The 23,192-nt window shown below is 41.9% G+C and overlaps 1 protein-coding gene and 1 pseudogene across 4 annotated transcripts in view; one reads left to right on the top strand and one right to left on the bottom strand.

Moving 5' to 3' along the window:
- Nucleotides 1–23,192, bottom strand: part of KCNAB1 (potassium voltage-gated channel subfamily A regulatory beta subunit 1) — a 500,607-nt gene that overhangs the window by 357,739 nt on the left and 119,676 nt on the right. The gene's annotated exons all lie outside the window — the stretch shown is intronic.
- On the top strand, nucleotides 10,461–11,547 carry LOC134733263 (U5 small nuclear ribonucleoprotein 40 kDa protein-like; annotated as a pseudogene).

Below are 23,192 nucleotides of genomic sequence, written 5' to 3'. Positions count from 1 at the left end.
AAGTCATGAGGATGAATGTGGATGCAAGAGATCATTAGGAAGTGGAGTCAACAGGACTTGATGACTTGCCAGATGCACAGAGGGCAGGGGTCAGGGCTGAGGATGAGTCCAGCAGGATGCCCAAGTTTCCGATCTGAGTGGTTGTGTACCTCATCATACTGTTTTCCAGAAAATAGGGATGGAGAGTTCAAGAAGCAGGATGGAATGGGGAGATAAAGAAATATTAATTATGTTTTAGACATGCTGAATAGAAGTGACTGTGAATCATCCAAGCAGAATTATCCAGTTCACAGATACGTAAAAATGATAATATGGATGTGGCAGTCAGAAAAGACAAATGGACAGGAGACAAAGATTTCAGAGCTATGAGTTATAAGTGGTAGTTCATTTACTAAGAATGTGAGTAAGTCAACTCATGGGGAGTGTATAAAGGGAAAAGAAAGCCAGCCAAGCATGAATCTCTGAGAAATACCAAGGTGGAGGGTCAGTGATGAAGTAGAACTCATTCAAAGATAGATTCAAAGACACTGAGATGTCCCAGCAGGGTGGCTCATGCATGTAATCCCAACACTTTGGGAGGCCAAGGCAGGAGGATGGCTTGAGCCCAGGAATTCTAGACCAGCCTGGGCAACATAGGGAGAACCTGTCTCTACAAAAAATAAAAAGAAATTGGCCAGGTGTGGTGGTCAGCACATCTGTGGTCCCAGCTACTTGGGAGGCTGAGGTGGGAGGATCACTTGAGCCCGGGAGGTAGAGGCTACAGTGAGCTCTGATCACACCATTGCACTCCAGCCTGGGCAACAGAGTGAGACTCCATCTCCAGAAAGAAAAAAAAAAAGATGCTAAGGGTCAGAAAAACAATGCCCTAAAAGTCAAGAGAGGATTATAAAAGGGAGGGAGGGCTCAAAGAACAAGGAGAGCCAGGCCTGAAACCTCTCCCTTAGCTATTAGTAAAAGCACACATCACCTTGTAGAGGGCAGTGTTCCTAGCGGGATGAAAGCTAGGGTGCAAGGAGGTAAGAGGTTGAACAGAAATGAGAAGGCAGAAGCAGGCAGGACAGGTCTAGGAAGGAGACAGGCAGCAGCTAGTGGGACAGAGTGCAAAAGGAGAGGAGTTTCGTTTTGTCTGTAAAAAGGAAACACTTGCACAGGCTTGTATTCTGAGAGGGCAGTGACAGAAGGCAGGAACAAGGAATAAAGAAGACAACAGAGGCTGCCAGGTCTGGAGAGATGTGGTCCACAGCACAGCCTGGGAGGGAGATGTCAGCTTTGAACAGGAAGGGAACCACTGATGCTACAGAGGTGGAAAGGAATAGGACAGGAACAACTAATACAGACAATTTTGTGGATTAAAAAGCTAAATTTTAAAGGCAATCCTTTAAAGATGGGCTGTAATTTCTCCCCAGAAAAAAATAGGCAAGTTCTTCAGATTGGAGTCATGGGATTGGGCAAAAGAAGGGAACTTGAAAAGAGAGATGAAATACTAAAGTAGCAAGTAAAACAGAACTGAAGACTTCAAGAAAAGGACCATCGGTTTGAATTGAGCCCCCCAGCAAGGCTGGTCATTGGAGACTTGTGGCCATTTGATTGGCAAAGTGAGATTTTTCCGCACTATGCTCAGTAGCTGCTCCTATGTAGATGCAGAGAAGAGAATATTCAGATTTCCCAAACTTGGGATTTGCAAGGCCAAAGGAAGGAAAGGAAGGAAGTGGGGAAGATATCAGTACAGAAGTTGCAGGGATGGCCTATATGTGTTTAGTTATAGAGAAGTTCCGAACACATTGCCCCCAAAAGGTGCCAACTGGCATATTGACAATCTTGAATTAAAGGTACTTGAAAAACAGAAGGTACAAGAAGATCACTCTTCCTCTTCTTAAAAATAGAAGATGAAATTCCCATCTGAAAGGTGTCCTCCCTATACCAGAAAAAAAAAATACTCCTATCATTGAGGATGGGAAGTTGAGGCTGAGGGAAATCTGTACAAACCTTGTTACACTAACCCTTATCTTCCTAGTTACTTCTCTACCCAATTAACTGCTCTAGCCCAAGCCCCTTAGCCTTGTCACATTTTCTCAATTTACTAATCTTTCTCCAATTCATTATATAAGCATTCAACTCAAGCTGGGTCTTTGGGCCTTCATTTCCTTATGAAAGCTTCCACACTACCTAAAAGTGACACTAAATACATTTGTATGTTTTTCTCCTATCTGACATCAACTTAATTCTCAGGCTAGTCAGAAAAACTCTAAGAGAATAGAGGTAAAGTTGTGCCTCCCCAGCTGGTTAGGGGAGAAAGTGAAACCCAGGAAATTGTTGATAATTCGGAGATGGTGAGGCGGGAAGGTGGCTATGGAGGTAACAGGGACATGGGCATGGGCCTGCTAGTAGAAAAGGTGGCTGTGAGTGGAAGAAGGGATATCAGAACCTAGAACCATAGAAGACGCTCAGCCCTGAAGACTGAAGGTCACATGAGCTGGGGAAGAGCTTTGCTAAAGTGGGTGGAGTGTCAATGAAGGTCACTGAAGACAATGGGTGGGGACTTAGTGGGGAATAGTGGAAAGGCCTCTAGAGCAGTCTTCAGGAACCCTGGGTTTTAATTTTACCCCTGCCACTTTCTTCCTGTGTGGTCTTGAGCTTTACACCCACCCTCTCTGAGTTTTTGTCTCCTCTATGAGAACAGAGATATGGAGGTACTGTAATGTTAAATAATATGCATGAGAATTCCTGCCACTTAGTTGGTCTCCATCAGTATTGACTGGATCTGGAGCCTGGCATGTTAGACATGAGCCTGTGGAGCATAGGAGCCCAGGGATGGGAGGGAAAATGGCCCAACCAGTATGGGACAAGAGACAGGAGAAAGGGGACTGGAGAAGGAGGGGATACACTTTCGCAGACTTCCCAGTTTTGCTTAGAACTGACCTTACTTACATGCAGGTGGAGGAAGGCAAAGAGGAGTTACCATGAAAGATATTTTGATCATCCTGGGTTAAAAAGATAGACAGCTTTGTTTCACTTGATTTATGAAGACTTTTTAAAATCCAGCCAACTTTGTTCTTAAGATACCTGTGTCCTTGAACTCATGCCGTTTTGGCTGTTCCAGGCACTCTTTCCATCAATTGTCTGTCTAGCCAGCATATTCCATTCCTCTGTCTCCACTGGCAACTTCTTCTTAGCCTCCAAACACCCTGCAGTGTCTCCTTCTTTAAGAGATTCTCCCCAGCCTGCCTTCCAGCCCTGAGAGCTCTATTGGTCTCTCTCCACTTCCTTACTAATCACACTCTGGCCCAAAACAGAGCTGGACAGAATATAAGATTCTTTTTGGTAGAACAGGGAGCCTGGAGATGCTACAAACGGATCCAAGCCAGGCCTGGCAGGGGCAGAATCAAACTGGCAGAAAACAGAATGGAAGGTGGTTGCAGAGTAGAGGCAGGAGCATGAAAACAGAAGGAATAACCATCTTTCACCCAATTCTAATTTAAGTCATCTCTCTGTATTGTATAAGCTTTGGACTGTCTTGGATCCTATGGGGGACAAAAAAAATGGTATGTATATAGATAAATACATCACCACTTGTACAATAATAGTAATAGTATAATACTAGCTAACACATGTATAGCATTTGCTAAGTGTCACAATTTGCTCTATGGTTGTTATGTATACTAACTTATTTAGAGCTCACAACAATCCTAGGAGGTAGGTATAATTATTATCCCCATTTTACAAATAAGGGGACTGAGGGTCACCAAAATTAAATAACTTGTTGAAGGTCACGTATTTTGTAAGCACTTACAGAGCATTTATACTTAGACTTTTTCTCATGTCACTCTCATAACGACCCTGGGAGGCCCAGATGGCATGTATGATTATGCTCATTACCACTAACAAATAAGGAAACTGAGTCCAGGAGATGAAGTGATTGCCTGAGTTCACAGAGTCAGGAAATTGCAGAGTCAAGGGCCTAGGTTCTGTACTACAAATCCCTGCAACTGGGGAGAGATGAGTGAGAGAAAATGGCATCTGAGGCTGCTATGGGCAAACAGCAGGGCACAAAGCCAGGCTGGCTACTAGGTGAGCTGCTAGGGACAGCTGAGCACACATTCAGCCAAGTCGACTTCAATGTTCAGGGGTTCTCTGGTAGCACACAAACCATGCACTGCCGGTTTTATATGGTTAGTGTAGGATTTCTGGAGTGTTCCCATTCTTTCAGGCAGTCACAAGTCCTCCAGTGAATGTGACAATCCCAACAGGGATCCTGGGTCTGGGTCCTAATAGCACCACTGTACCAAATCCCATGGCCTCAATGACTTTGTTTCCATTTTTACTCTTCAGAACCCTGTTGCTTGAGACTTATCTCCCACCGCTTCTCAAAGCCCTCACCTCCCTCAATTTGGCTCTGCACCCTCCTGATCCTCCTACCTCATGTTTCTTTGTCTCCCTCCCGGGGTTCTCTATGCCCCAACTCCACCCCTTGTCGTGGGCGCTCCTCAAGGCCTCATTTCTTTCCACTCTGTATACTCTTCCCAGATGGTCTCAGCTCTCTCCATGATGTCCAACATTTAGTTATTTTTGAAGTACTCTTTAAATCAATTATTGTACGGTAAAAAATATATTAAAGGCTAGAACTGAAATTCTTCTTAAGAATGAAACTGTAGGCTGGGCGCAGTGGCTCTCGCCTGTAATCCCAGAACTTTGGGAGGCTGAGGCAGGCGAATCATGAGGTCAGGAGTTCAAGACCAGCCTGGCCAACATGGTGAAACCTGGTCTCTAATAAAAATACAAAAAATTAGCTGGGCATAGTGGCGGGCGCCTGTAATCCCAGCTACTCGGGATGCTGAGGCAAGCGAATCGCTTGAACCTGGGAGGCAGAGGTTGCCTTGAGCCAAGATGGCACCACTGCACTCTAACCCTGGGCAACAGAGTGAGACTCCGCAAAAAAAAAAAAAAAAAAAAAAAAAAAAAGGGTCTTACTTTAGGAAGATACCTTGTTGGGACATTTGGGTAGAAAAGATAAGACTCGGCGTGGGGAGGGGGAACCCAATCCTGGAAAGAAGGAGTAGAATATAAAGAAGGCTAAATTGATTTTCTTAAGAAAATGGAAGGAATTTGGAAAATAAGGGTGAAGGAGAAGTGTCCACTTGAGGAAAAGTAGAGATGAGTGGCATAAACTTAGGCTGAGTTGGTAGAAATGGCTGAGGGACTCTTTAAGAAGGATGCCCCTAGGTCAATGTTAGGTTATTTGCACATCTGCAATGTAAAACCCCACAATCTCTCCTGAATTTTAATAAATTCTAGTATTAGCCAAGGATTTTCATGAGCCTTTTTATGATTTCTTCTTCACAAAATAAGCAAAATTCTGATTCAGTATCTGGATAAATGAGATACAAAATAGGAGCAGGGCCTATGAGTTTTAGACAATCCACAAACTAATTGGGTGAGAGGCTCCTAAATTCTTAGATATCTTGCGGAAGGTATTAGACTTAGGATGAGTGAGGGAATAGGGATTTTAAACCCATCTTATATAGGGACTTAAGAAACATGGATACCTCACACTAATATAATTATAAAGTTATTAAAGTTGCTCATGATAAACATTTTGAATAACACTAAAAAGTAAAAAGAAGGAATACAAATAAACTGTAGTCTGCCTCCCAAATACAACTAGTTTAACATTTTCGTGAATAACTCTCCAATTTCTTTCCTGGTAAAACTTTTCATATAACTTAATAATATTTTATATACTCCAGTGTCATTCCCATATTCTAGACCCATCTTTTCAAATTCCTGTCTATTGAACATCAAGCTTGACATGTCCTAAATTGAGTTCAACATCTTTACTCCCCCTACCCCCACCTCACTGCCTTTCCTCTTTCAGGTAATGATGAAACCATCCACTGACTCATCAAGCCTTAGAGCCTTTTTTTAACTCCTCCTTCCATTTCTCCCCACACACAGCCAACTAGTCACCAGGTTCACTGAGGTAAGCCTCCATGGAATCATTCAAAGATGGAGTTCCTCTGATTCACTGTGTTCATGTACCTACCACCATTACTGGCCTGTTCATTCACATCCTCATCTCCTCATGACTGGACTCCCAGATAAGCCTCCTAGAGGGCATCCTTACCTTCTCTCTGTATTCTTCCCAGCCAATCCAATGCATCATTGTTTGACTGATAGTCCCCAAGGAGAGCTTTATCAAATCACTCCACTGCTAGAGAATTTCAAATCACTCCAGTGCCCACCAATGTAAGCATCAACTCCTCACCCTGGCACTCGGGACTCTCATAAATGCCATTATTTTTTCCATCATGTTGGGTTACTTAATTTCTCCCCCAAATGCATTTCACGATGCTCCCTCCTAACCTCTGTCTCGTGTTGTTTCCTCTGCCTAGACTTCCCCTCTCTTGATAGTTTACCCATCTGTCATGGGCTGGATTTTGTTCCTCTCAAAACTCATATGTTGAAGGCCTAATCCTCAGTATGTCAGAATGTGATTGTATTTGGAAACAGGGCCTTTAAAGAGGTAATTAAGTTAAAATGAGATCATTAGGGTGGGCTCTAATCTAAGATAGCTGGCGTCCTTTGAAGAAAAGGAGATTACAACACAGACACACAGAGTAAAGGATGGGCACGTGAGGACACAACCAGAAGGCAGCTCTCTGTGACCTAAGGAGAGAGGCCTCAGGAGAACCCTACCCTGCCTATACCTTGATCTCAGACTTCCATTGTCCAGGGCTGTGAGGAAAATAAATTTCTGTTCCTCAGTCACCTAGTCTGTGGTACTTTGCTGTGGCAACCAAAACAAACTAATGTACCATCTTCAAGGCCAATCTCTGTTTCCACCTTCTTCATGTGACATTTCTGTTCTCCCTCCCCGGGACCTGCATGACACTCTGTTATGGCTTACTTGCCTGTCTACTCTCCCGGATGAGGCATGAATCCTGCCTCGTTCTTCAGGACAGACGATGTTTTACTCATCTCTATCATCATCATTGCACCTAACTCAGAGCCTTGCATGTGGTAGGTGTTCAAAAAGCAGTTATTGGATTGTATTTAAAAAATTTGTGGCAGAATAATTCACTTAAATATTACTGTAAAAAAAGTAGAAAATGGATCATTGTAAGCAGTAATAAATATGTCTAATTTGTTTTGTTTTTGGTATTCTCCAGGTACCAGGCATTTTCCTCTGATACTGAATATCCAAGAAAAGAAAGTTGTTAGGCAAACCAAAATAAATATCTAGTCTTTTAAAAGTTTAAATACGTAAGTACCTCCCTTTTTACATGGTAACATGCTTTAAATCCACAACTAGTCAGTATGGCACAATGAAACAAACATTGGTTTATGAGTCAGACTAATGTGGTTCCATGCTTGGCTCCACCATTTACTTCCTGATTATTTCACCTCTCCAAGTCTGCTTCCTTATCTGTAAAATGGAAATGTCCATAACTACTTTATAGGATTGGCATGAGGATTGAATTACAAATAAGATTAGAGAAGCTGGATTGGAATCCCAGCTTTTGACCATTTATCGGCTGAGTAACCTCTGACAAGTTATTTAATCCTTCTAAGCCTTCATTTCCTCAATTATAGAAGGAGGATGATGGCAATAATATTACCAAGCTAATAAGCCTGCTGAGAGAATTACTTGGGTATCTGAAACAGTAAATGTTCAATATATGTTAAGTGATACAATGTCAGCATTAAAGTGACTAATACGGAGCCTACCACATAGATAATATACAATAAATCATTTTTATTATTACCTACACTAGGATGATTTACATTAAAAATGTAACTATGGTCATGAATGAAAAGTAGTTTTTTCCTTATACTCAGTCAATTGTACATTTTCTAAGGGAGAAGTTCAGTATTTGAAGCAATTCAATCTTTTCCCGAGTGAAAATAGTTTTGAGCAACAGCACTGACAAAGCAATATGTAGTCTCATCACTTTCGGTCCACTCTATTGTTGCCTTTGGTGCCTGGGGTTACCCCTCATTGCATGCAGCCAGAACTCTACTTTACAGAGTCATTTCATGCAAAGGTAGACAAGAAGATAAAGCTGTTAGTGAAGCTAGTTCAGCTCCATGACAGGTGCCTTCTGAGGGAGTCCAAAATGGGCTGCTTCCCCACCCCAAAACACATGTATATGGCTGGGTCCTTCCACGTGAAATAACAAGAGTAATTAGCCAGAAGAATGCAGGGGAAGAATGCCGGGAGTGAGGGGGTGGGGGGGTGATTCCAAACCAGGGAATAATAAAGAATATTTTTAAATTGTATTTAATTTTATAAAATTTTATATCCCCCCTTCTAGAATGGAAGGGAAAGGTATAAATGGACTATAATTTTTTTCAGAAGTAGTATTTACATATATATATAGTATTAGCATGGAACTGTAAACCCTTTTCTTAAATCTTTACTATTTTGAAAATTCAACTGTGTCAAGCACATAATAAAAGCTTAGTAAATATTCCTTGAATTTCAATTTATCAATAAATTCCTATCTATTTCAATGACTTCAGGAAAAATAAAACCTTATATAATATTATATTGGTGATTCTCAAAGAATCACCAGAGTGGAGAAGCAGATGCTCATTACAATTACTTAGTTAAAAAATAATAATAAATCTTGAGAAATAATTTTATTAAGTAAAAAACCACATTCATTCTGTACCTACCATATGCCAAGTAGGTTCTCAAAAAATAAAGATAAATTAGATTCTCTATCCTTTCAAGGTTGAATAGATAAATCCTCCCCCAATCCAATGGACTCTTAATGCAAAGAGAATTAACTCTAGAAGGGCTCTGCTCCCTTTCTTCCATTTTCTCCCATGAAACAATGGAGCAGAGTGGAAAGAAAGGTGAAGTCAGGCTTCTGGGCATCTCTGTCGTGCTACATCTTCTCTTTTCCCCACTAGGGGTAGAAGGAGTGTCTTCTCAACTTTGTGGAGATTTTTGGAGTAAAACCTCAGAATCAAAGAATGCTGGAGCCAGAGGTCATTGTAGAGGTCTCCTTGCCTCATAGTTCTCAACCCCAGTTTCTAAATGAGTGTGAGGGTCAATATATTCCTGCAGTTTTATATCTAGTTGAAAACCACTGATAGAGTCTATGGTTTTCCTTTTACAGGCAAGAAAGCAGGTTCACAGGAACACGGAAAGCTTGCCTAAAATCACAGTGGAAACTCGAATCCAGGTCTCCTTACTTCAAATACCAAACTTTCTTTAACCCTGGGATCCCAAGATGAGCTCTAGGAAGTCTGGTGACCCTTCCTAAAATTGTATGTAAAATTTGGATATGGGCCGGGTGCGGTGGCTCACACCTGTAATCTCAGCGCTTTGGGAGGCCAAGGCGGGTAGATCATGAGGTCAGGAGTTTGAGACCAGCCTGACCAACATGGTGAAACCCCGTCTCTACTAAAAATACAAAAATTAGCTGGGCATGGTGGCAGGCGCCTATAATGCCAGCTACTCGGGAGGCTGAAAAAGCAGAATCGTTTGAACCCGGCAGGCGGAGGTGGCAGTGCACCAAGATCGTGCCATTGCACTGCAGCCTGGGCGACGGGGCAAGACTGAGTCACAAAAAAAAAAAAAGAAAAAAAAAAGAAGATATGCATGCCTGTGTACATTTAAATGGGATGAGGATCCATGGCTTTTGATAAATTCTCAAAAAAATTAAAATCGGCCGGGTGCAGTGGCTCACGCCTGTAATCCCAGCACTTTGTGAGGCTGAGGCGGGTGGATCACAAAGTCAGGAGATCGAGACTAACCTGGCTAACACGGTGAAACCCCATCTCTACTAAAAATACAAAAAATTTAGCCAGGCGGGGTGGCGGGTGCCTGTAGTCCCAGCTACTCCGGAGTATGAGGCAGGAGAATGGTGTGAACCTGGGAGGCGGAGCTTGCTGTGAGCCGAGATTGCACCACTGCACTCCAGCCTGGGTGACAGAGCGAGACTCCGTCTCAAATAAATAAATAAATATACCATAAATTCAAATTTGCATTAGTTATTTCCCAGGCAATTATAAGAAGTGCCTGGGTATAGTGAGCAGGATTGGCCATGTGTGACTGAGGGTTAGAACCCCACATAACGTGGTATGGGAGATGTGGTATGAGCCCCACAACGTGGAGAAATGTGGTATGAGCCCCACTCTATAAGAACTCCCCAGTTTCCTCCCAAATTTTTGCCTGAAATTGCTTTGTGAGTTAATGGATTTCGTACTATTCAAATGCAGATGTCCCTGGAAAAACAACAGAAGTCACTGTCACACACAATAAAGTTGAAGTCACCATATTGCCTTCAAAAAGCTATGGAGTAGCTGCAAGCAGATTTGAAGGATGGGCAAGGGACAGAGGCACTTCGGGGACCCGATGCACTGAGGGATGGGAGAACTCCACAGAGGAAGTGGCACAAAAATGGAGGCAGGTGGGCCTCAAAAACCCAAAGCACCATCCGGTTGCCGCCATGATAGAACAGCAGAAGCGTAGGGGCCCACAGTTACCGCTGGTCCCAGTCAGGTGGCAGCGGCATGTGTTGCTGTTGGGAGTGGTGGGATCTGGCCCTGGAGCCGGGCAGCAGCAGGCGACGCCAGTAGCTTTGCTGCAAGCAGGACCTCCAAGGTGTTCCTCCCTTCAAGCCCCAATCATGCTGCTCTCTGGACATGAAGGGGAAGTATACTGCTGCCAAGTTCCACCCCCAAAGGATCCACCTTAGCATCTGTAGGATTTGACTGACTGATACTGTTGTGGAATGTCTATGGTGACTGTGATAACTCTGCCATACTGAAGGGACACAGTAGAGCAGTGATGGGACTGCATTACAACACAGATGGCAGTATGCTCTCATCAGCATCCACAGATAAAACTGTGGCTGTGTGGGATAGTGAAACAGGCAAGAGGGTTAAAAGGCTAAAGGGACATACTTCCTTTGTGAATTCCTGTTATCTAGCCAGCTTGTTTGCACTAGCAGTGACGATGGCACAGGTAAGCTTTGGGACTCTGGAAGAAAGCAGCCATCCAAACATTTCAGAACATGTACCAGGTGTTAGCTGTGACCTTCAATGACACAAGTGATCAGATTATTTCTGGTGGAATAGACAATGCTATCAAGGTCTGGGACCTGTGCCAGAACAAACTAACCTACACCATGACAGGTCATGCAGATTCAGTGACTGGCCTGAGCTTAAGTTCTGAAGGCTCTTATCTCTTGTCCAATGCAATGGACAATACAGTTCGTGTCTGGGATGTCTGGCCATTTGCCCCCAAAGAGAGGTGTGTAAACATAGTTCAAGGAAGATGTGCACAACTTTGAAAAGAACCTTCTAAGATGTTCTTGGTCACCTGATGGAAGCAAAATAGCACCTGGCACAGCCGACAGGTTTGTGTATGTGTGGGATACCACAAGCAGGAGAATACTGTATAAGCTGCCCGGCCATGCTGGCTCCATCAATGAAGTTGCTTTCCACCCTGACTAGCCCTTCATTATCTCAGCATCGAGTGACAAGAGACTGTTGGGATATGGAATGGAAGACTCCAAGGCTACTTGTCTTTGAGACCTCAGACTGCATAAGTGACGTCAAATATTTGTTGCCCAGCCTAGCACCCTCCCTTCAGATGACCATTACCGGCAAGAAAGAGAGGAGGTGGTGGCCATATTCCAAAAACCACTGCTATCCCATTTCACTAGGATGACTAAGGCAAGCTCCCCGTGGCCTCTAAAATCCACCTGCCTGATTTCAGGGACTGTTTGTTTTGTTTTGTTTTGTTTTTGTTTTGTTTTTTGAGACGGAGTCTTACTCTGTCGCCCAGGCTGGAGTGCAGTGGTGCAATCTTGGCTCACTGCAAGCTCCGCCTCCCGGGTTCACGCCATTCTCCTGCCTCAGCCTCCTGAGTAGCTGGGACTACAGGTGCCCGCCACCACGCCCAGCTAATTTTTTGTATTTTTAGTAGAGACGGGGTTTCACCGTGTTAGCCAGGATGGTCTCGATCTTCTGACCTTGTGATCCGCCCGCCTCAGCCTCCCAAAGTGCTGGGATTACAGGCGTGAGCCACCGTGCCCGGCCTTCAGGGACGTTGTATTTTATTTTTTTCCTTTTCTTTTTTCCTGTTTTGTAATGCCTGCCCAATCGGACAAATTTGCTGGTTGGGATTTTTGTTTTTATTTAGTAACTGGCTTGTATGATATTTTCTTTCTGTATTTCTCTAAGTGATTTTGTATTAAAAGCATTTGTATTAAAAGCCTTAAAAATAAAAAAGCAAACAAACCCAAAGCACCTCTGTTTTCTGTTGATGACGGTCCTGAAAGGTAAAAATCCAAACTCACTGCAACAGATCAGAAGCCTCATGAGCTGACAATTCGGCTGAGACCACTCTAAGCCCTGTGACGTTCTCCACCAAATAGTTGAGTAGGTAAATAAATAAATATTGTGGCAGCCAGAGAAACACCATGTTTCCCTGAAGAATTCCACTTGCAGACTTAAGGAAGAGTTCAACAACTAGCATCTGGTAAGTTAGCTAGAAGCTGCCATATCCTCTAAAAGTGAAAGCTCACTGACAGATGCCCCTCATTGGCAGCCCAAGCCCAGTCTTCCTGGTGCCTTTTTAGACCCCTGTGTTGGTGGCTCCATGGCTCCTGATGGGAGGCTAGGCTGCTATGAGAACAAGAGGGTCAGTGGCAGCGACCACATTGGCTAAATATCAGCCCCTCCAGCTCTTCTCGACCTCAGACACAGTGATGTATAGGGGTAGCTAACCAGCTTTAAAGAAGAGACCCAAAAAAAGGACTTGGTAGGTATGTGGGTCCCTGATTTCCCATTGATACTTTGAGTACAGGCTGGAACATTCAGGGTGTCAGGGAAGGGCTCACCCACTCCTTAATGAGTAAAGAAGCATGGCATTCTCTGCTGGGAGAATTTTATTTTGCTGAATACTGTAGATCCTGCTAACTATCTACCATTCTGATGGCTGTTCACACAGCTAAAGAGCTCCTCCTGCTGAATTCTCATCAAGAAACTGGCTGCAGAAAGCAGCTCCTCCTTATAAGCTCTGCATGTAGCTCTCTGTCAGCTACATAATGTTTCTAATTCCTACCCAAGAACAAACCACTAAAAATTAATTATTACTTGAAGGTAACAAAGAGAGAAAATACCAAGTGTTTAGTTCCTAAAATTATTTTGAGTAAAATTGGAGATAAGAAGGCTAGCCTTGAGCAATATCTTTGTCCCCAAATGTATAATGTATTAGAGTTCTCTAGAGAACCAGAACTAATAGGAGGTAAATATAAAGAGATCATTACAAGGAATTTGTTCATATGATTATGGAGGCTTAAAAGTCCCATAATTGGTAGTCTGCAAGCTGGAGACCCAGGAAAGTTGGTGGTGTTGTTCCAGTACGAGTCTGAAGGCCTGAGGACCAGGAAAGCCAATGGTATATGTCACTGTCTGAGGGCAGAAGGCCAATGTCCCAGCTCAATCAATTGGTCAAAGAGAGTGAATTCTGCCTTCCTCCATCTTTTGTTCTATTCAGATCCTCAACTGATTGGATGATGACCACTCACATCAGGAAGGGCAATCCGCTTCACACAGTCCTCTGGTACAAATGCTGATCTCATTGGAAACACCCTTACGGACACATCCAGAAATAACATTGAAACAAACATCTGGGCACCCTGTGGCCCTGTCAAGTTGACATATAAAATTAATCATTGCATACAATTTGTTGCTTTTTTTTGGTTACAGAGTGTTAATAATACTGGATAAGAACTTAGAATTAATGCTGTCATTTAAAGATGGGGAAACTGAGGTCCCCAGAGAGGTTAAGGGGCTTGACTGAGACTCCCACTGACAGTTGGATAGACATGGAAGTAAAACCCAGATGAACTATGCTATTTTCTTTCCTACTGACCACTGGACGGTAATTGCTCTTATTACCTGAATGATTCATAACCCATTTCCAGTGTATGTAACATTTATAACTAATTAGTTAAAACTAGGAGGAGTTTCACTTCCAGACGCTGATTTTTTGTGTGATTTTTAGACCCTCTTCTTCCCATTGTCTTATTACACCCTCACTCCCTCATCTAGGAAACACCCTGGTTAACTCACTGGCCATCTTGATAATGGTTCTGTTGCCCTGAGAGTGAAATCAGGGCTGAGCTTCTTAAGAAGAAAAGTGCTGAGTCAATTTCTACCCAACTGACAGATTTTGTGGCAGGGCCTTGTGACCAGGGTCCCTGCCCCTCTTAGACGTTGACAGCAGTGAATTGAGGCATCCGACATTCAGATCTTCTTCCAGGCTTTTCTTTCTCTCCAGAGAAGCCTTTTCTAAACACTTGCCAGGTGCTTACAATGAGCCTTACATGTCTTTCCCTAGAAGCAAAATGTTTAAGGTCCACAAGTGAATAAAATACCCACACTGGCTTCTGAAAGAAACTGCCCGATGACAGAAGGACCTTTACATCCAGAGGTGTTAGCAAAGTTGTGTGGGGCCACATGGGTAGACGGGAACTGCTCTAGCTTAAAAGGCATTAGATGCCCTGGACTCTCTCCATGGCTAGCAAAACCCAGCTCAGAGAGTATTCTCTGCCTCCAGTATTCCCCTGGGACTTTCCAGGAACTATCTCAGTCCTTTGGCCTACGGTTTTATCCCCTTGTCTTGTCTACTCTATGACTTCACGCTGACTACCTCTGATTACCTAGAAAGGCCCCTATCTACTCTCAGTGGCCACTTGCCACTAACCACTGACCTGGGAATAGGTAATCAATCATGTCACCATCCTCATTCCCTTTTTTAAAATGCCGTTTGATGGCCAGATGTGGTGGCTCGCGCCTGTAATCCCAGCATTTTGGAAGGCCGAGGAGGGTGGATTGCTTGAGGTCAGGAGTTTGAGACCAGCCTGGCCAACATGGCGAAACCCTGTCTCCAAAAAAAGTACAAAAATTAGCTGGTTGTGGTGGTGAGTTGGTGAGTGCCTGTAGTCCCCGTTACTCAGGAGGCTGAGGCACAAGAATTGCTTGAGCCTGGGAGGCAGAGGTTGCAGTGAGCTCAGATTACACCATGGCATTCCAGCCTAGGCAACAAAGCAAGACTCTGTCTCAAAAAAAAAAAAAAAAATGCCATTTGAATTATGCAGAAGGGCAAGGCTTCAAAATTCTGTTACGAAACTCTGCTGTCCCTCTGTCTGTCACACATCCCCCACCAGAGGGACTTAAGGGTGTGTTTGCTCATAGTATGTGGTTTAATAACAGCTTCTGATGAATACAGATACAAAGAAAATTGACAAGTTTACGTGTGAATCCACTGGGCATCAAATGCTCACCTTGTTCCTAGAGATTTTTCTTGGCATAATGCCAAGAAATACAAAACCCAGTCCTGTCTGCAGTTGAAATGCATTTAGAAGGTGTGCGTGATAAGATTTCTCATTAAAGAACACCCTTGGCTGATATACACAGCCTCAAATATATTTTACTCCCAGAAATCACTTGGTCAGATTGAATAATTACAAAGATACTAGAGAAGTCTGTGATTTGTTAAAATAAGTTTACAAAATGGAATCCACCAATAGGCTAGGCATTTTTGTCACTGATTTCAAAAGAAATTTTCAGAAACTGACTATCCAGAGAAGACAGTTGGTTATATACTTAGAGATTAGAGGCCATGTAGTGTTTTAACTCTCTGGAGGGTGTAGGGGAAATGAGCCCTCGAAATAAACACTTTGAACAGCAGAGTACATTCACATTGGACTCTTTCTTGCGATTGGCTTCTTAAAGCAGAAAATACTATACAAATATGAAGAACTGTCTTCAGAGAAGACATATTTCACATTCCTGCCCTTTAATGGTCCTAATGATATAAAATTGGATAAAGTACATATTGCCACTAAATGAAAAGTATAAATCTCTTTCCCTCTTGCTATCCCAATTTCCCTCAAGGAAATTCTTTCAAGCACTCTGCTTTATATTTAATGCTAATTTCTCCATTGCCAAAGGACCACTGGGGAGAAATTTGTGTTTAAAATGTAGTCATATGGATTAGGATTCTTCAGGAAAGCAATTATTCAATGACATTTATAGAAGAGAGAAACCAATATAGACTATTCTTACTCTTACAATGGATGTTCCTGCAAGGGGTGACACAGGTCAAAATGATATAAATGGGAACTGATTTCAGTGTGTGTGTGTGTGCGTGCACGCGTGTGTGTGTGCGTGCACGCGTGTGTGTATGTGTGTGTGAAGTTTCTAACTATGAGCCGGTGCTCAGAGTTGACAGAAATAGTCTTAGGCAACATATTTAATCAACTATAAATTCTTATCCTTGTGTAGCTCACACAAAGGTAGACATAACATAATTGGGTAAAAGCCCACTCACCCCCAAAAAGCAGTGTATGTAATTCCTGGATCAATTGAACAATTCGTTTCTCAGACGTATTCAACTGAAAAATTTGTCTTTGGATATTTATACCAAAACATACTAAAACCAAGAGTCAAAACATCGTATTAGTTAACAGGAAATTGTTCTGCTATGTGCAGCAAAAAGGAATTGAAAACATTTCAAAATCAATCACACCAAATAAATTTGGCCATATATGAGTCCAACATATCATGACAAACTCCTCTTGTGGTCCTGCACTTTGCTTTCCATTTGTTCCAATAGGACTCAATGTTTGGGTTGTGCACACCAAGTAATGACATGAGACGGAAGTTGGGAGCATTATGGTTAACTGGAGCATGTTGGAAACCAAGGAGAGGCTGAATGTCATTATATGTAACCCATGAATTGTAGGGAACGGTATAACCAGGCTGAACTGTGCACTGCAAAACAGGTGGCAAAATTTGGATACAATTGTCACCAGCAATTTCCAAACAACAAATAGCTGATTGATGGGTAGTATCTATCATACCAAAACCCACATTTGCCCTTTCTGGAGCACGGCCAGGATGACACTTCATTTTGTGGCTTAAACAGGACTTGGCAATTTGCAAGTAATGACCTGTACCTCCAAGCTGTATTGGATGTAGTTCAAAGTATTCTTGGACAAGTATACTTTGCAACAGAAATTGTAGGTATCAATCACAGTAGTAGCTGGAATGCCAGTAATTGCAGTTGCTGCTTTCTCTATGACTTCATAAAGCCATAAGAATAGGTAAAGCCACATTTTCAGGGAAATGTTGCACTTGGCAAAAAAAAAAAAAAAAAATTTCTTAGGAAGGGAAATCCATGACGATTGGCCCTGCAGGCCCCATAGGGACAAATTGTTCAATTGATCTTAATTCCTCTCTTCATCCCAGTTTGGAGAAGAGATTCAGCTGGTCAGAAAACACAGTGTGCTTGGCCCCAAGAGAAACAGGAAGCTGGGAAGCCTTCTGAGCCCAGAGAAAAGCCAGTCTCAGGATGAGTAGCCTTGGGCAGTAGAGGGAAAAAGGGCCTCTTTGGGAATATGATTGATCAGGGCACTGTACTGAAAATGAACTTTGAACAGAAACAGAAAGAAGACTGTATTAGTCCATTTTCACCCTGCTATAAAGAACTACCTGAAACTGGGTAATTTATTAAAAAATGAGGTTTCATTGACTCACAGTTCTGCATGGCTGAGGAGGCTGCAGGAAACGTACAATCATGGCCGAAGGTGAAGGGAAAGCAAGCACATCTTACCATGGCGGAGCAGAGAAAAAGAGAGCAAGTGGGGGAAGCACCATATACTTTCAAACCGTCTGATCTCATAAGGACTCGATCACGAGACAGCCCTAGAGGGATGGTGCTGACCATTAGAAACCACTCCCATGATCCAATCGCCTCCCATCACGCTCCACCTTCAACATGTGGGGACTACAATTCCACATGAGATATGGGTGGGGACAAAGAGCCAAACCATGTTAAAGACCAAATAGAAATACCCAGACAGTCCATAAGGCAAGAACAGCTCAAGAAGGGAAATCCAAAGAGAACAAGAACAAAAACTGTTCTCTCAGTCATTCCTGACTAAATTTCTTGCCAGTTCCTTCCTGAGGAGGGTCCAAACATCACTGTTGAATATAATTAGGCTTAAAATCACCGCATAACATTGCATATGGTTCCCATTATATAGATTGAGCTCAAGCATTCCAACTCATTATTTTGCCATTTTCCTAAGGTCTTCAGCATAATAACCCCTGTAGATAAAGATATTGAGACTAAACGAGCTTTATTTGTCATTTGTTGCACTCAAGATTCTGAGTGTGAGGGAGAGCTTATCAGGGAAATATTCCTTTAAAAATGTTGCTTTTGGGAACTTATTTATGTCTTAGGATACTATTAGATACAAGTGGATAATATGAAGATTTCTTAAGTGTAAAAAAATCAATTTAACAGTAAATTACAATAATAAATCATATAAAAATATTTCATACGATTAGCATCAAAGTGTTCATAGAAAATCATCCCTCGCCTTATTTCTACTGGAAAAGAAATTACAGCTGAAAGAACATCTTCATCAGTCATGGAGGCAAGAAGTGATTCTTTCAACAAGATTTTTACAGAAATGTGAAAGAAGTAACAGAAGTCCCTGGATGACTAAGAAACTGATCTGAGAACTTTTGTTTATCTGCCTTCCATTTCTCAGTACAAATTTCTCTGGAGCAAATGTCTACATTAGAGATCAAGTTTTTGGTAATTCTGCTGTCTTAAAAAGAAAACATCTCTCTGTTTTCTTGAGCTGATTTCTCAACAGCATCACTAGCTTCATGTGCATATGTTGATGTTACAAAAAGCAAATATACTTCAAAAATTCCATTATTCAGTACATTTTGATGTATCCATGTTGTATTGCTTAACATATAATAGGCACCGAATTTATATTCATTTGTTGAATGAATACATGGATTTCTAATAGATATTGTAGGTACTGTGCAAGACTCTGAAAAATATTTAGATGAATAAAATAATAGTCACTATGTATTAGAGACTCTAAGATACATTTTTTATATTTTCACATTTCTAAACTGTAATGCTTCTTACAGCCTTTTAAATTTTTTAAATTTTAAAACTGTATTCTTATTGTTGTCTCTTTAAATGACAATAGGCAGTGTGTTTCTTTCTTAACAGTACACAAATTACTGGTGCACCGTACAATTGATAGTATCTTTAGTTTGATAGATACTTTATATGCTGTCTGGCTAATAGAGAACATGGTTTTTACACATTCAGGACTTACTTTTTTGGGGGGCGGTTGGGGGTGGGACAGAATCTCACTCTCTTAACCAGGCTGGAGTGCAGTGGCATGATCTCGGCTCACTGTAACCTCTGCATTCCGGGTTCATGCTATCCTCCCACCTCAGTCTTCTAAGTAGCTGGAACTACAGGTGTGCACCACCATAGTTGGCTAATTTTGGTATTTTTGGAAGAGACAGAGTTCCACCATGTTGCCCAGGCTGGTCTCTAACTCCTGAGATTAAGCAATCCATCCACCTCAGCCTCCCAAGGTACTGGGATTATAGGCATGAGCCACTATGCCCAGCCAGGACTTTCAAACATATAAGAAAGTCTAGAGAGCATTCTGTCCAACCCCTCTCACTTAACAGATATCAAAAATGAGATCCTAAGAGGCTGTGCCCCAAATAACTCAGCTGCTCCATGGAAATGCTAGAACTAAAGCACAGTTTTTCTGACCCTTGGCTGAATATCCCACACCATATCACCTTATAATACAAAAATCTTCTAATTCAATCTCAATCTCCACTTATTTTTGTTGTTGTTGCTGTTAAAAAGTTTGTTGAAACTGGCTTTTTCGTTTTCAATAAACATTATATTTTATACCTCTCAATGAGTTTTTCTTCAAAGCAAGCACTTTTAAAAATGATATTTTTATTCTATTGATGTTGTCATAGCACAAAACACCCTTGGGGTTTGTTTTAGGTCATCTTCAAAGAAAGCCTATCTGTTAAAAAAGAAACCCAACATTCTTGCTTAAAACAGTAGCACTGTTGCTTCCCAGAGATTATTTCAGAAATTTCCAGAAGTGATTTGATCATAACAATAACTGAATTGTCACTGTCATGTAGTGGGTGTGACTTGGGGACCAGCTCATGCCTCATAACTGTAGACGGAATCCCCTCCTTTTCCATTCCCTACTCCTTCAGCCCTTGCAAAAAGTCTCACACGCCACCGTCTGATAGACATACCAGCCCACACATCCACACTCTCAAGCTTGGCCACCTGTGGTCTAGGGCATTGTCCACTCTTAGAGGAAGAGATCTAAAGAGGCTGTGTAAGTCATTCAGGGAGGGAATACCAGGATTCTGGGCATGTGGAGATGGTGGTGCAGAAAGGGGATGCAATAGCTGGGCACATCCCTGGGGTCCCATGGACTCTGTCTTGTTGGGGCCAGGGTAGGGTGCTGGACTTCTAGAGCAGCACTGGTCAGGGATGGAGACTTGTTGCCCTTCAGGGACAGTCTAGCACAACCAACAGGTGCCCATGTCCAGGATGACTTCAAATGTCCTGCCACACTGAACCGCTATAAACATAAACTTGTTCCTACAAATCCTAAAAAGCCTTCACAAAATGTTACATGAAAAGCCCAATCATCCGGGAGAATTTTATTAGAAGGGGAGATGCTTAAATGGAATACAATCCCTTATCATAAAATTATTGACCAGTTTATTCACTCCATACATTCTACCGATTCCACTAGACATTTAGTTGCAACAGTCTGTACAATAGTGAAATTACCACAAAAGCAAAGAGAATGTTTGCAAACAGCTAACAAATGAAATCTGGAAATGCCTTAAAAGATTTAAACCCATATAAGAAGCACTGGGGTCTTGCTGATTTTCATGAATAAGAACTGTTTTAAAGTATACCATATATTGCCTACCTGTGTGTGTGTATATATATATATATTTTTAATTCGTCTAGCACAATGATAGAAATAATATGTTTACATTTATTTTGGGATTGCGCGTTCAATCTTAATTTGTTAGTATCTCTCTAGTGCTACTACACAGTTTCTTTATAGCTCCTTATATTACTGTTTGTTTTCACATGCATCCTCTGCTCCCCTGTTCCTTTTCAAAGATAAGATTTCTAGAGCCTTTTTATGTACTAAAAACTGAGTGTGTGCCTCCACAGACCTTGGGACTTTCAGAAAAGAGAGATGTGCTGCCTCATCTCTGCCTCATGCCCATGGCATGACACTGAGAATTATTTTCAACACTACACTTAACAGTAAAGCACAGCATATCATCTGAGACATTAGTCTTTCTCCTTACTTCTGCTGTTCACCGTGGCATATTACTTTCCCTTAAGTAAGGCCATTTCTCTCTTTCTCTTGTAATACACAAATGTTCGCTGAACATCTGAATATGGAAAAAATGAGGGGCCCAAGGTCCAGCCAGAAATCAGATAATTCACACACCCCAGTTCCCAACATCATGAAAGGCTTTCTATTGCACGAGCACGGCCTTAGAATCCCTTACACACCTTCCAGGAACTACGCTGTGATCCAATAAGAAGGGAGAGGTGCCCTTGTGAGAACACAGTAAACAAGTCCCCAATTCAAGGAGATTCAAAATGGTGAGAATTAATCATTTACATTTGAAAAGTGAGAACTAATTATTTACATTGAAAAGAAAAACCAGGAGAGCTCAGAAGAACAAAAGGGAATAAAGCCGCAATATAGATATAATGTTAAAGATAAATACAAATAAAAACATTAACTATAACAAAACATCATTTGCTTAGAAGAGAAAGGCAAATGTAATATAAAAGATCTGTAAGCAAATTAAGGTGTTGATCAACGGAGTAAAACTTCATGCTATCTTTTATTAGTTAGGGGTATTGACTCAATACATGAAACACAGTAATGCTGATTGTGGAGGCTGCTCCCTTCTTCAGTCTCCTCTGCTTTGTTCATCTGAGCTCTGCCTCCCTCTTCTCTCAAATTGCCAGACTGAGCACAGAGCAAGACCTTTGGTGCAGGCCTGCAAACTGCACATCCACTGACCACACACAATATCACAGGCCTGGGTCCATCAGTTAGCAGCAAACTCACCACTCCATTTCTGTTTATAGTCCAGTTTAGAGTATAATGCTCTACTCACTTATTTGCTTTCATTAGGTTCTTCTTTCAACATCAAAAGCATTTTAGACATCATCCCCAGGAACAAAAATGTAAACAGCAGTACAGCTTTTCAATTCTTCCTATTTAAGCACTTGCAATCCATTTCTATTCTGAATGCAAGTAAAATTTATTTTCCCTTTTGCTGGGCTAACTACAAAAAGAGATGGAGTGTCTTAAAATAAAGCACAGTGGTATAAAAAGAAGAGAAAGTTTTAATGAGAAACATATTGTAAAAAGAGTCCTGAGCCCTAGATCTCCATCACTGGTACTGAGGCCCGGACCAGGGCCTTTTTCAATTTGGACAGGGAAAACACCCAAACTGACAAAATCCAGCATGTTTTTCTCCCTGAACAAACATCATAATTCCTTCATGGATCTTTTGTGTTACATTCGCCTTTCTTCTGGGCAAATAAATAGCTGATGCACCAGGCATCACACTATTTGCCAGGAAAACAAAATGAATAAGAACATGGTCTCTCCCCGCAGGCAGCTTCAAGTCTAGTGAAAGAGATGGTCATGTACACAAATAATTAAAAACAGGGGCATGTAGGGAGGAATTAAGCCAATGGGACACTGATGGAAAAATGATCAATTCTTCTCAAGAGAGCGTTCTCATTTGTAACATCTAAACCTTCTCTGCTTGTATACAGAATGATGTGAGGATCAAATGGGGTATAATATATTGCGAAAGCACTTTGAAAGGTATAATGCTCTCGTATTCTCTCAAGCATTCACCTTACATTTTCTGCCTCTCTTATTTAGTCACATCTAAACTATAAAGTTAGGCAAACCATCAACAGGCAGAGGGGAGGAGGGAGGCCAAGTCATTCTTCATATTACCCAGATTAATTCACTGTATTTATGTAATTGATTCTGAAAGGCACCACACTCTGTAGCCAGTGAGTTAAGAAACAGAACTGACAAGGATAGTATGTAAGACTTTGCAGTCTTGATGCCTAGCATTAACTCTTGTACATTAGTATGCACCAGCATCCAACTCCTCAGTTGGAAGACAGGATAAAAAGCAATGAATCACCTTGTAGATCATCAAGGTTGTATCCACACTAAATGAATCTTCATGCCACAGCATCCATGCAACATTTG

The sequence above is a fragment of the Symphalangus syndactylus genome, chromosome 17 (genome assembly GCF_028878055.3).
Source record: "Symphalangus syndactylus isolate Jambi chromosome 17, NHGRI_mSymSyn1-v2.1_pri, whole genome shotgun sequence".
Taxonomy (NCBI): domain Eukaryota; kingdom Metazoa; phylum Chordata; class Mammalia; order Primates; family Hylobatidae; genus Symphalangus; species Symphalangus syndactylus.
Note: the sequence above shows the minus strand (reverse complement) of the source record. Positions and strands in the feature narration are given on the sequence as shown.